The 13,574-nt window shown below is 40.3% G+C and overlaps 1 protein-coding gene across 6 annotated transcripts in view; it reads right to left on the bottom strand.

Annotated features, from left to right (window-relative positions):
• adarb2 (adenosine deaminase RNA specific B2 (inactive)) overlaps nt 1-13,189 on the bottom strand; it is a 333,076-nt gene extending 319,887 nt beyond the window's left edge. For 2 of the 6 annotated variants that reach the window (XM_034706696.1, XM_034706695.1), the window contains exon 1: nt 13,037-13,189. The gene's annotated coding sequence lies outside the window, so the exon portion shown is untranslated. Of the gene's footprint in view, nt 1-3,613; nt 3,931-4,258; nt 4,466-4,704; nt 4,755-13,036 lie in introns of those variants that run through there. The other 4 variants (XR_004634559.1, XR_004634556.1, XR_004634558.1 and 1 more) reach the window with 4 other exon arrangements.
• Nucleotides 13,190-13,574: the final 385 nt, after the last annotated feature.

Genomic DNA, 13,574 nt, shown 5'->3' on the forward strand with positions numbered 1-13,574 from the left:
AGCATTAATAAACATGTTTACAGCCTGGTTCAAAAAACGGCTTGGCTCTACGTAGCTACGTTCGGCATACACTGTACGGGTTGAATTTTTTTCTAACACGACGGTTCAGAAGATATGAAGATTACAAGTTTTTGCCCAAATAAGGACATGACTGACTTGACTCCCAGTCGGGAACCGACAGCTGTTGGCTAGGAGGCTCAAACTCCGCCTCTTTACGTCACACCTGGTTGAGTTCCGCATTTCCAATATGGCTGCCGCCGTGGATTGGCTTCAAAACACTGCTCAGAAACAGATGGATACTATGTCCATTATTTATACAGTCTATGGGGAAGACATGCAGCAAATGGTCGAGGCAAGATGTCGAATCAGCGTCCGCTGCAACGAGGACTGTAGCCTCTGTATATGGCGCGCTTACACCCCAAGTTAAGGTTAATGTTAACTGCCATTAATTTTGAACAGAATTAACAGATTAATGTTATTGAAATTAACATTTTTGTTAACAGATTAATGGTAAAATTTGAGTTTTTGATCAACTGTGTCCACCCCTTCTTATTTATTGTAAACTTCTCTTTTTCTTCCAAACAGAGCTGTTGCTGTTTTAGAAGATAGCTTTTTTTCTAAGGGCAATTTTAAAAAACTGTAAAACATACAATAAGCAATGTGCTAATATTTTTTGCTGTAATAAAATGTATATAAAATAAAACTGAAGAACACAAGTGCCGACATTTCTTAAAGAAATATAATTATTAACATAAATAAAGCTGGTAAACAATACTGGGTTGGGAAAAACATACACCACCCTCTGATAAACTGAGAGTGTGAACTCCATAGAGCTGCAGCAGAGAAACAGGAGTAAATGTAAAGTTCTGCTCAAAGTCCCCAGAACATTGTTCTACTTTGTTCCTTTAAGAGACAGAATCAGTTAAAGTGACGGACGGTTAAAGTTTGCATTGTTGACGTTTTTGAAGTACTTGAAGAGCCTACAGCGTGCGTTATTCAAAGGGCCTTTTAAAAACACACAGAAAGGTCAAAGTAGTCATATTGACATTCAGGTTGATTGATTCTCCATGTCAACTTTTGAATCAGGAAACATGAAATAAAACTAATTCCACCTTTACAGCAGCTGCTTTGACTGAGTAGTTAAAATGAAAGGCACGGAAAAAAGGTAAACAAAAAAAGACACTCCAATGCAACCATAGACGGTCTGAATAATGGACATAGTATCCGTGACGTCATCCATCTGTTTCTGAAGCGCTGTTTTGAAATCAATCGTCCGCAGGAGCCATATTGGAAATGCTGAGCTCAACCTCACTGCTGTCGAGCTAATGTGAGGTAAAGAGGCGGGCTTTGAGCCTCCTCGCCATCAGCTAGTGTTCCCGCCTGTCGATCAAGTCAGCTGTGCCTTTAAGCATATGTTTATCAAACAGCTTTTCAGATTTGCAACATGTTAAAGGTCTTAGACAATTTTTCTTTAATTCTAACACAAAGTGCAGGGAGCCCCCAGGCTCAGCAGCATGTCTTATAAAGTTAAATGAAAACTTTAACTAACAAATAGCTCTCTAAAGTTTTCTACAGTAAATAAAGTTTTCCAAAATTTCAATATAACTGAAATGTTAATCTTTCTCTCATCTTTGTTTTATGGGGGTATTTCAGTTTTTTTTTGAGTGGGGTTGTATGAGTTTTAAATCACTAGTAATTGTAGGGGCCACAACTGATGCTGCTCAGCTCGTCCCCTGTGATGAGAAACTGCAGGAGATTTGGAACACAAGCTAGGCTACGGTTTCTGCAGCGGTGTCATTTCTGCCACGTGATTTAGTGAATTTTGAGCCAAAATAACCCAGTTTTAAATTGATCTCTTATCGGACGTCAGATTTTTTAAAAAGGCTGATGCCGATATGTGTCAAAATGCCGAATATCCGCACCAATAATCGGTCTATCCTAGTTTATTTCTGCAGCAAAGATTGGCTTTTTTAAATATTGAGCCAGCTTAAGAAACTGCAGCTTTTAACAATTTAACACTGTATTGTCTTCAATCCTAAAACTTCTAACTCTAATTTCTGGCAAAAAACTAAAAGTGGACCTTGCTCATAGCATCAACCAGTCATAAGGTTGGTGAGGGTTTTAGCCTCAACCAAGACCAGCATCTGGATCTGAATCTCATTAAACATCTACACAAAACAAAGCAGCTCTCAGGCTTTGTTTGAAGCACAAATAGCTTCCTCTGCATTTCAAAAGAACAAAAAGAGAAGTGACATTTTAACTTCAGCAGCACAGACTCTGTAGGTCCAAAACTTTATGTAAATACACAACAAATAATGTGCTGCCTGCTTTGTTTCAGATCTATTTCTGTGTATTCAATAAATCTACAGTGGCCTGGTTTAGTCACACAAAGGTAGTTTATTAAGAGCGTGGTGTGAAACCAGAACTTCATTACTGCGCCTGCTCTTATATCACAGCTGTAGAAACTGTGCCATACGTGGCATGGCAACATCTCTCCTGCAGCTTCTATCAAGTGTCCCCACGTCTCCTAATTACCAATCTGTGATCTTTCCTCCATCTTCCTCCCTCCCCCCTCCCTCCCACAAGCCTGCTTGCCTCTTCCTCATTATTCACCCTCAATTATATCAAGAGTTTGTCCTGCACCGCTTAATTACTTCATCCAGGAAGATGATAAGTTAATTTTGTGATTAACCCACCGACACCTGAGCAGACAAGAATATCTGGAGCAGATTATCATTTTAGTTTGTTTCTCCTGCCAGACTCGCTCTCTGACACCGGCTGAGTGGATGTCAAAGATTCGTACGCTGACAAATTTAAAACATGGCAATTTTTGAAAGCAAAAACCTGCTGTAATGTTTATTCATAAGTCGTTTAAGGCTGATAAGTAGGTTGAACTTGACAATAAATAGGAATCCATTAAATGAAGAGCTCTTTCTGTGGCATAGAAATGAATTCTCCTCAAGGTCTTGGCTGTATTGTTGAGTTCAGGAGATGGAAGGAAACTAGTTGCAGGTATGGTTTAATTAGTGCTCTGACTTGCTGTTGGCTTCCCTTCACTCCTCTCTGTACCATCATCTCTGATTACTGGCATTACAGCAAATTTGCAGCTGATAATCAGCCTCAGATTCCTGCTAAATTTCTCATTACGCTGCTGGAGATGTCACTAGGGCTTTGAGTTTGCATTAATAGGGTTTAATCTGCAAGTGTTTGTGAGTGTGCTTGTGTGTGTGGGCATCCGTGCTAACGCGACGCCTCGTACACATCACACATGTCAGGTACAATCTTGTAAGACTTCCCAGGAGGCCACTTGTTTAACAATTACCCTTCATACTTCATTATTTCATACTGGTGCAGAATGATTGCATTCAGCTCTCAGAGCAGCAGTCTGACAGTCTCAGCAGTAAGAAAAGTGCTCATTAAAGCCTCCATCCAAACTCTGCAACAAAACTCCTCTGCCACACCGCGTACTGTTTACTCTGACGCTGAAGTATGGAGGCAAACAACAACCAAACAAATCTAAATGTAACAGGCAGCTGAGAATTAACAGTTGGATTAAATCACAGCTGAATATGCAGCAATGAGGCACTGTAATTTAAAACCCAAGTTCAAGTAGTCAGTGGTCAAAAACTTTATTCAAATTGCACAAACTCATTAAGCTCTGTTCAAATTTAAAAATCATGTAAATGAAAATGTCTGGTTTGTGAAATATAGACGCATACTAGTGTTGTAGTACTCGAGACCGGTCTTGGTCTCGAGACCGGTCTTGGTCTCGAGATTGGTCTTGAGGCCACTTATTTCAGGTCTCGGTCTCGTCTCGGAGTCAAAAGCATTTTTACTTGGTCCTGTCTTGATCTCGGACTGGGTGGACTCCGTATTTTAAATCAAGACCGGTCGAGACCACCACTGATGCTCTTGGTGTCCCTGTCATTACTGTGATAAGAGAAAAAATGAAAGTTAAGGAGTCAAAAGAAAGGCAACAAAGCCAAAACCAAACCTTTTGTGTTGCTGTCAATAGTTTTCAAACTTATATAAAATAATCAGAAGTCTTTTATTTTGTTTACTCTCTGCATTTGCATTGATATATGGTCTTGGTCTTGTCTAGGTCTTGCCCTGCCTTGGTCTTGGTCTTGGTCTTGATTCAGTCACGATCCCTTAATGTCTTGGTCTGCACTCTGGTCTCGGGCATGTCTTGGTCTTGGTTAATGTGGTCTTGACTACAACACTAACGTATTTGAGACGTGAAATTCAGAATAACGACCTCTGAATCAGATAGTCTGCAGTTGAACCATGTGTGGCTGAAGTTAGCAGAGCTAGCACCACCAGCCTTCTGTCTTCCTTGCAGGTCATCTTCCACACACCAGTGCTGGTTCCTCATTGCTCTGGTGGAGTGGATAGTTTGACCAGACAACTTCATCTCCATTTTTGGGATCTAGGAGGAACGGTACAAAAAATGTAGGTACATTTTCTGTACGGTAAGGTGAGAAAAAAAAAGCAATAAATATGATTTATTTTCCTTATTAGGAACTTAAAGAACTTTTACAAACTGTCTAAAGTGCAGCATGTAGAGGTCAGGCTTGCAGGCCTGCTCAGATTTAATTTCTTTTCCTTTTCACATTTTAAGAAATATAATGTTTTAAAGATTTAATAGATTGGGGCCACTGGTGGCCTAGCGGTCTAAGCGCCCCACATACAGAGGCTACAGACCTTGTCTCAGAGGTCGCCGGCTCTCGACTCCCGGCCGCGACCATTTCCCGCGTGCCTTCCCTCTCTCTCTTCTCCCCACTCTTCAGCTGTCCTATCTAATAAAGGCAAAACGTCCCAAAAGAATACATCTTTAATGAAGGTTAGCAGACTTTCACTCACTGTTTGGTTGAGTAAATGTCAGAGGTGTGTTCACCACATAACAGTTAAATATCTGTACCAGAAGAGTCACGTTATTAATAAAAACTATGCTTCATGTTTACAGTGTTTTTGTGTACATGCAGCCTTTCTGTCCTGCTGCTTCACTGTCTGTTGGTGCCCCGCCAGGTCAGGCTGACACACAAACATGTGTACACAAACGCACACACAGGATTTCGCCACTGTTCCCAACTTTGGACGTCAAACTACTCAGCTGAAACCGTGCTTCTCTGGTTAAGACTTTATGATGGAACAACCAGCTGAAGGATCATTCTAGCTTTGTTTTTTATGAACCGAAGAGAGGCCTCATTCTATTTTTCTCCAAAAGATGACGTGATCTGCACTGCACTGATACTGAACTGATACCCCTTTTCAACCAGCGCAAGCCTGGTTGTAGTTACTTGCTGGTGCTCGCGCTGGTTCGGAGCTGGTTCTACTTGCGAACTAACTCTGCACCAGTTTTTTTTTCCACCCGCTCAAGCACTTGGAAGAGCCAGGACATGACCTCACGCTTTGAAATCAGATTTATTATACACAAACTGTTCTTTCTCATAGGCCAGACTTATGTTAAAGGTGACATATCATGCAAAATTGACTTTTTAATGGTTCTTTACCTGAAATATGTGTCCCTGACATGTCTACAAACCCCCGAGAATGAAAAAAATCCATTCTGCCCCTGTTCTGATTTCTACACCTTTCTGTAAATGTGTGTGAAACGAGCCGTTTCAGACTTCCGTGTTTTTTTTACTTAACAACAATATCCGGTCTGTCACGGAGTCAGAGCTCGGAGCTTGTTCAGCCCATAGACTGTATAAAATAATACTGAATCCCCCCTCCGTTTTTCATTACCTGCACAAATGTGTGCTAACAAGGAGCTTAGGAGGGAGGCATGCTAGTTGTAGGCTGTCTTAATAAATACAAAGGTCGGTTTTACTCCCCACGTCTGCAGATTTGAAGATCTAGTGGATGATTTTTATTTATCATGGATAAGTGCTAGCGCTAGTTAGCATAGCTACATGTCGTAGCTGTGTACCAAGACACACGTCGACATACTGACAAATAAAACAACAAGAAACACTAAATCTATGACCAATCCTTCAGAAAGGTCCTGCTACAGGCGCCTCTCCGTCAGGATCAGATTCAGAGGGTTGAAGTAACGTGATCTGTGAGCAGCCGTGTATATTCAGCCAACATGTAAACATTAGATCAACGTGCTGGAGAGCCGAGGCACATCCACTTCCGGAGGGGGCGTGGTCAGAGGGAAAACAGAGTGTTCTGAGGAGGACTGAAGAAAAGGACTTTTCAGGCATGCCAAAATCTGATTTCAAAGTGTTTTTTTGAGCATAAACTTTAAAGACATGTTTTGGGGACCTCTTAGACCAATATATATTGATGAAAAAAGCATGATATGTCACCTTTAAGATAAAGGCAGATGAAGAATTGATATGAAAGACGGTTTATTTATCTACTTCAATTACAGTTGTAAACTTACTAAATACTTTGACTTGCAGTCTTATAAGCATTCACCACAACCACTTAGCAAAATTCTGCCAAACAAGTGTTTTCAGTTAAAAGCCTGTTTGGATGTGAACCAGCTGACTGAAGGTGTTGCTCACAGCAGAGATGCTCAGCTGGAGGCTGCAGCTGAGTGACAGCTCTCTTTTTTTCTCCACTGCCGGACTGATTCTGACCCGGTTGCGCTCCTGACTGACACCTGACCACGTACACATGCTATTTTTTCTCAATAAGAACCAGTAGACAGAAAACTGGACACTGTGAGTCTTAAATATGATTCTGTTCAGTTGTCCTGTTGCAGTAAATCCACATGTTGTCTGGGTCTTCACTGACTCTGCGTCTGCAGAGATTATTTATAAGCCTGCTCCACATGTTGATATCCAGCGTGTTGATTATTCTGTACGCCTCAATATGATCGTTTTTTCTGCTGAGGCCATTTTTAAAGATGTCAACAACAAAACAACAAATCAAAACTTAAAGTGGTTGAAGTTGTGTCCTTCATCCCCCGCTCGCACTTGTCTCGTTCTTTGGAGATTTTTGCCGTCTGCAAACCAACTGAAAGGTGCATTACTGCCATCTACTGCATGCATGTCACGTAAGGTTGCATCTGTGTACATGAAACTTTTTTTTTTTTTTTTTTATGACAGCCTTTGCGGTTTGAAAATTGCATTCTATTACATTGCGATGACGGTTTGAATTCGATTAATCGTTCAGCCCTCTTTTTCACCCCTACTGACAAACCATGCCATGGAACAAAACTGTGTAGAACATTAAAGCCAAGAAATAATGATCACTTAGAACGTTTCGCAGGAGAATTCAGACCACAAAGACACAAGATCTGAATGTTCAAAATAAATGATTTAGGTTGCTTTTTCCAAGGTAGTTAAATCAACCCACAACTGTTGTGTCAGATTTCTTGGAGTGAAATAAAGACACAAAATAGGCGGTTTGGCTCCAAAGTAAAATGACATGGTGCTTTAAGTCTGAAGGTAGAAACATCAAGTGGTCTGAGATGATTTAATGCCACACTTCAGTGTTTGATTAAAATCTTTACGGCCATTATTTGCTTCCATATCAAACTGAAAGATGATCTGTAGTCAGATATTTCACAACAAGCTGATGATAAACGGTAACCCAGATATTAAGTCCTAAACAAATGAGAGTTTGCACCCATTAACTTTTTGTTCCTGATTAAACTGTGAAGCATCACGCTGCGCTCTGCAGAAGTGACTTCTAATCAACTTCCAATCATTAATGGCCCCGTTATCTGCACCTGGCTCTCGAATAAACAAAAATCTCATTGCCCCCCTCAATCACTTGAGAGTTATCCCACTGAGTGCCACTTTTAACATCATCAGACACACAACCGGCTGATTCTGGGCCCCGAGTGGCTGAAAACTCCCTCTGAGGAAAGCCAAGCACTGCGTTTCTTTGAATCACGCTGTTCACTGAATCATAATCACAGCTCAGCTCAATTGGACTCATTGTTGTCAGGCCTGCGAGCCCGTTTTTGTCTGCTGATTGATTCATGTCATGTGAGAGCAAGATCCTCAAAAAGACCTATCATCATTCATTTGTGTTGCTTTCTGTTTATATGCCGCTCTCTATTGATGATTGCTATATCAGAGGATCTTTAATTAGCTGCTTTTGTTCTGAAGACAAATGAGGAACAAAAGGCGAAGCAGTGCAGAGGGATCAAAATGAGGAGCCGCTTGATGAGTAAACATTTTAATTATGGTTTGAATATAAAATGAAAGGTAACATTTCCAAGTGAATTAGTCTAAAGGTCACTTCTGTTTGAAAGTGTTCAGGTAATGATTTTTCTCTCTTTGTCTGGAACGACACAGAAATATCAGCTCTAATAATCTATTGTACATGTTTTGTCAGTTTCATTATATGCTTTATCTATCTATACAATGTGCTCAACTTAATTGTGCATAATCATTTGATATTGATTTTGTAGCAGTGACATTTGAAGATTCCAAACATGTAAAACATTGTGGAATATGAACTCAGAAGTGTGACAAAACAACACAGAACACGCCCACATGCAGTGGACAATAACAGAGTTACTTGAGTACTGTACTTAATCCAGTTTTTGAGTTTCTGTACTAGGGACGTACATTTTAGGTAATATTAATAATAATAATAATAATAATAATAATAATAATAATAAAAAATTTGATTTAGAAAAGGGCTCTTAAAGTTGTTCCAAGACACTTTACAGGAAAATAAATTGTACAATAGAAAAGCAAAGGAAAACAGTGCAAAGCAGCAAAACAAAACAAAACAAAACAAAATAAAATGAAACAAAATAAAACAAAACAAACAAAAATCAATCAGTCAAAGTTAAAAGCCTTTGTAAATAGGTGAGTTTTGAGTCCGGATTTGAAGTTGGTGAGTGAGGGAGAGAGTCTGAAGTGTTGGGGGAGAGAGAGTTCCAGAGGGTGGGGGCAGCAACAGAGAAGGCCCTGTCCCCCCAGGTATTTTCCATGATCGATCTTTGGAAATGGTAACGATCAATTATTGAAATTTCATAAAAAAAAAACGTAAACCTAAATCAAATGTTCCTTCACAACACAACAGTATTAAATAGCTACTGATTGTACTGAGGTGTTCAACCGTTAAACACGCTGAATATCAACATGTGGAGCAGGTCGAGACAGGCGCTGCCAATGTCCGCTACTTGCAGCTCTAGTCCCGGTGCAGCATGACAAATGATGTTAGCATAGACTGTATAAAATATAGACGTAGTATCCGTGACGTCTCCCATCTGTTTCTGTAGAGCTGTTTTGAGCCCAATCGTCGGCGGGAGCCATATTGCTGCTGTCAAGATAGTGTGAAGTAAAGAGGCGGAGTTTGAGCCTCCTAGCCAACAGCTACAGTGTTCCTGCAGTCAGCTGTGCCTCTCATTGGAAGACTCGTAATCTCAATATCTTCGAAATTGCCGCATTGGAAAAAAATTCACCCCCCTCACAGTAGGGCTGTCAAAATTGACGTTTGAATATTCGCTCTAAAAAAATCCCATAGGTTCGAACTATTCGAATATCTATATTTGCGCATTATGTCAATCACAGGTGGACAAACTAATACAAGGAGACATAAATACTTGTATATGTGTTTTTATTTAAGATATAACATGCCTAAAACATACCTACACTTACAAAACAAGTAAATTACCTAATGGTCTATACCGAAACACTTTGAAGACCGGAGACCTCTCGCTCGCTCGCTCGCCTCTCTGTGCGCAATGCGCTGTGTGAGTGCAGAACAAGACTTCTGCGAGCAATTAAAGGTCCCGACTCTTGTCCCTAATATAGGCAGGCTTCATTCAGTGATTGAAGCAAATATTATTAACATTAATTGAAATTAAAGTTAAAAATGAAAAAGTAGTCAACTTACATTCTTGGCGCTTGTATAAAAAAAAGAGAGGAAAAACTGCATTTTATCCATAGACTGTATAAAATATGGACGTAGTATCCGTGACGTCACCCATCTATTCCTAAGAGCTGTTTTGAAGCAAATCGACGGCAGCAGCCATATTGGAAATGCGGAACTCAACCAGGCAGAGTGTGACGTAGTGTGAGTCTCTTAGCCAATGGCTGTGTGTTCCCGACCGGGAGTCACGTCAGTCATGTCCTTATTTGGGCAAAACTCATAATCTTAATATCTTCTGAACCGTCACGTTAGAAAAAAATTCACCCCCCGTACAGTGTGTGCCATTAGAGAGATTAGCTTCATAGGGCCAAGCCGTTTTTTGAACCAGGCTGTAAACATGTTTATTAATGCTGTATAGATCGTCTTTTTCCCATTCATATCTATGTGGTTTCCGGTGTTTCTGCAGCCAGCCTCAAGCGGATTTTCGATGTACTGCAGTTTATAGCACTTCCGCATTGGCTTCATCGTTTGAGACCAGAGTTTGCCGCTTGATTTTATCCCATAGTCACTGATTGTCGGGCTCTTTTAGTCCACTGTGAATGTAGGGTCTTAGGCCTGACAGGTTATTTGTCAAAAACACAAGACAGTCAGTGTGAAGAGGCCAGATCTCTTTTTATTCACTGTATTCCCAACGGAGGAAAAGACGCGTTCAGAGCGCACTGAGGATCCGGGGACGGAAAGATTTCTCTCTGCCGTCTGCTTCACGCTGTGCATGTGCGACTCCTGTGACCTGTCCCTGACCCGTCATGCAGTACGCCCACTCGCAAAGCAGCCGCTGATGTGGTTTTTTCCACAATTGAATATTAATTTTCACAATCGAATCTCCGTTTTTTTTTAATATTCGAATATATATTCGAATTTCGAATATTCGTTGACAGCCCTACCTCACAGTGTGAGCACATCAAGAAATGAGCTATCCAGACTAGGGATGACCACAATTAATCGATTATCGATTAATTGATTGTTAAGAAATCACTCGAAACACACATTTTTGTTATCAATTTTCCGTCACGTGGAACAAACATCATGTGGTCTCATATTACACTCATCTATCAGGGAGGTGTTTTAAGTTTAAAGCATGTTTGGATGTGAATCAGCTGTTAAAGGTGTTGCGCACAGCAGAGACGCTCAGCTGGCAGCTGCGGCTGTGCGTCATGTCTCCACGTGCGCTTTTTAAAAGAGGATCAATACAAAACTGCTGCCAACAACAACACGGACACAAAGGTTGACAGCTTTAAACAGGATATTTCCAACCTTTGGATACGAAGGCAACAGACAGGTGGGAAATTCTGGTACGCTACGTTTACAGACCAGCAACATCAGAGCCGTCTGAGCTTTTCTCCAGCGGGACTGATTATGACCCGGTTGCGCTCCCGGCTGACACCTGACCGAATACACATGTTTATTTTTCTCAATAAGAACAAGTAGACAGAAAACTGGACACTGTGAGTCTGAAGTACTGTTCTGTTAGTATTATGAGCCTTCACTTTATAAGATTATGTCCGCGGAGAATATTTTAATGAGCCTGATCGTTGATATTCTGCGTGTCAAACGTGTGCCCGTATTCAATCCCGTCAGTGATATGCATTTTGTTGCTGTAGTAAATAAAATGTAGGGGGAAAACAACCTATTTGGCATTGTTTTTGACGTAAGAATAATAATGTTTTTTTTATCAATTAATCGATAATTGATCGTTAACATTTCCAAAAATCGATCATGGAAAATACTTAAAATGTACATCCCTAATCCAGACTACACTCGTCTTTTGTACCAGGCTGTAAACATGTTTATTTCTGCAGTAAAGATCGTCTTTTTCCCATTCATGTGTATGTGACTTCCAGTACTTCCAGAGCCAGCTTCAAGCGGATCCTCGATGAACTGCAGTTTTTCACACTTCCACATTAGACTCATAATTTTAGACCGGAGGTTGCCGCTTGAGCACAACAAATGATGCTAGTCGCTGTTGTCTCAAGAGAGTTATTACGAGAGAGAGATCCATTACAAATAACTTCCAGTGTTTATCGAATAGTATTTTGGCTTGAAATGCCTGTCCCTGAACTAAATTACTTTGAGCATGTTTTTAACAATTTCACCATTCCCATTTTCTTTTACTGGGCAATAAAACAATAGCAATCCATACCTGCATATGATCGACACTCGATTTGGGATTATGATAAGAACATTTTTTGAAAGGATTTACAATATTGTTTAGTTTTTTTTACTGTAGACCTGTAACACGGAGCAACAAGTGTTGGAAAAACTTTTTAACAGGAGCACAATCTGCCGGCAGTGAAACAACTGTCAGCTGACAAAACAAATACCAATGTCAGCCCACAGCACAGGATAAGCAGCTGTCCAAGTTTCAAAATGTTTGGACAGAAATGTTCAGAATTTGATTTGTGAAGTGTGGATGCCTATTTTGGATTTGCCTATCCACAGATGCGGTGTCAAACCCACCAAAACAACATTTGCATGTCCACAATGTCATGCAATGATATGACATGGTATGCAGGCTATGCTGCAAATTACTAGAATATATCAGAATTTGACTATAAACACATGCCTTTGAGTTTACTGTGTGTAGCATCGCAAATAAATCAGATATTTGGTTGAAAATAAAATGAGGTTCATCAGCAAATCAAGACTGTACTTAATCATTTACCTATTGATAATAGTTTCAGCACTACCTAATTAATTCATGTAATAAATAGAGGACTTCATTTGACTATTCAATGGTGTTCAATAAAACTATAACCCTGAATCAAAGCCAGTTTTACAGAAGATATCACCTGTGTGTAAGTCAATGTTCAGGTTTACATCCCTGTTGAATTTGTCAACATGGCTATGAATCACAAACTCCACTTTTTGGACCATTAAGAAGTTCTAAAAGCAAGCAACGTCAACAGAACCACTTGAGCTACAACCATTCTGTAAACTAAAACTATGAATGCATGATCTTCCCAAGCAACAAGTAAATGAAGATAAACTAAAAGCATGTTGTGGACACACACACTAGCCAAGCCATGCAGAGACTAGCTAAACTAAGTACTCAGCAACCTCCATGCACCACCTTCGCACGCAAACAGGAGCAGAACTGACAACAGCAGATTTGTAGCGGTGCACAAGATATGAACACACATTCTGGAAGGTCATTTAGCATTAAAAAACCCAGGAGCAAGCTTACCTGTTGAGGTGAAACAGTCCCAGGGGAGGAAATAAGGTAAAAGTCCGAGGCCAACACGTGCGTCTGGTCCGCAGCGAACGCAGGGAACAGTTCACGCGCGCACAGGTGTTCTGACTAAATCAGCTACCTAGCAAATTTTGAGACCCGAAAAGCACTTCCTGTAAGCTTATTCTCTTACTAATGAGGACCAGCTGAATTATCTGTAAACACCAAACACTACCGTGACGTTTTATGACCACTTCTGTTACATAGTAGATATTTCTGAGGAAAAAGTTGATATCCAAAAATATTTGATAACAGTTAATTTACCTCTATAACAAGCCCATACTTAGCAAAAACAGCATTCCTTTTTTGCTGTGTTTTAGACACAATATACACAATATATGTTATGACAATCCTCTTTCAGCTGCCTCCATTGGCTTCAGAAAAACATTTCTTGACTATTTGTTACACTTTCCATTTCCAACCAATTTCCAATTTCCACATCTGGCTCTAGAAATCAAGATGGTGTTGACAAAAATGCCACCAAGCTGAAGGT

This window comes from Notolabrus celidotus, chromosome 17, assembly GCF_009762535.1.
Source record: "Notolabrus celidotus isolate fNotCel1 chromosome 17, fNotCel1.pri, whole genome shotgun sequence".
Lineage (NCBI taxonomy): Eukaryota > Metazoa > Chordata > Actinopteri > Labriformes > Labridae > Notolabrus > Notolabrus celidotus.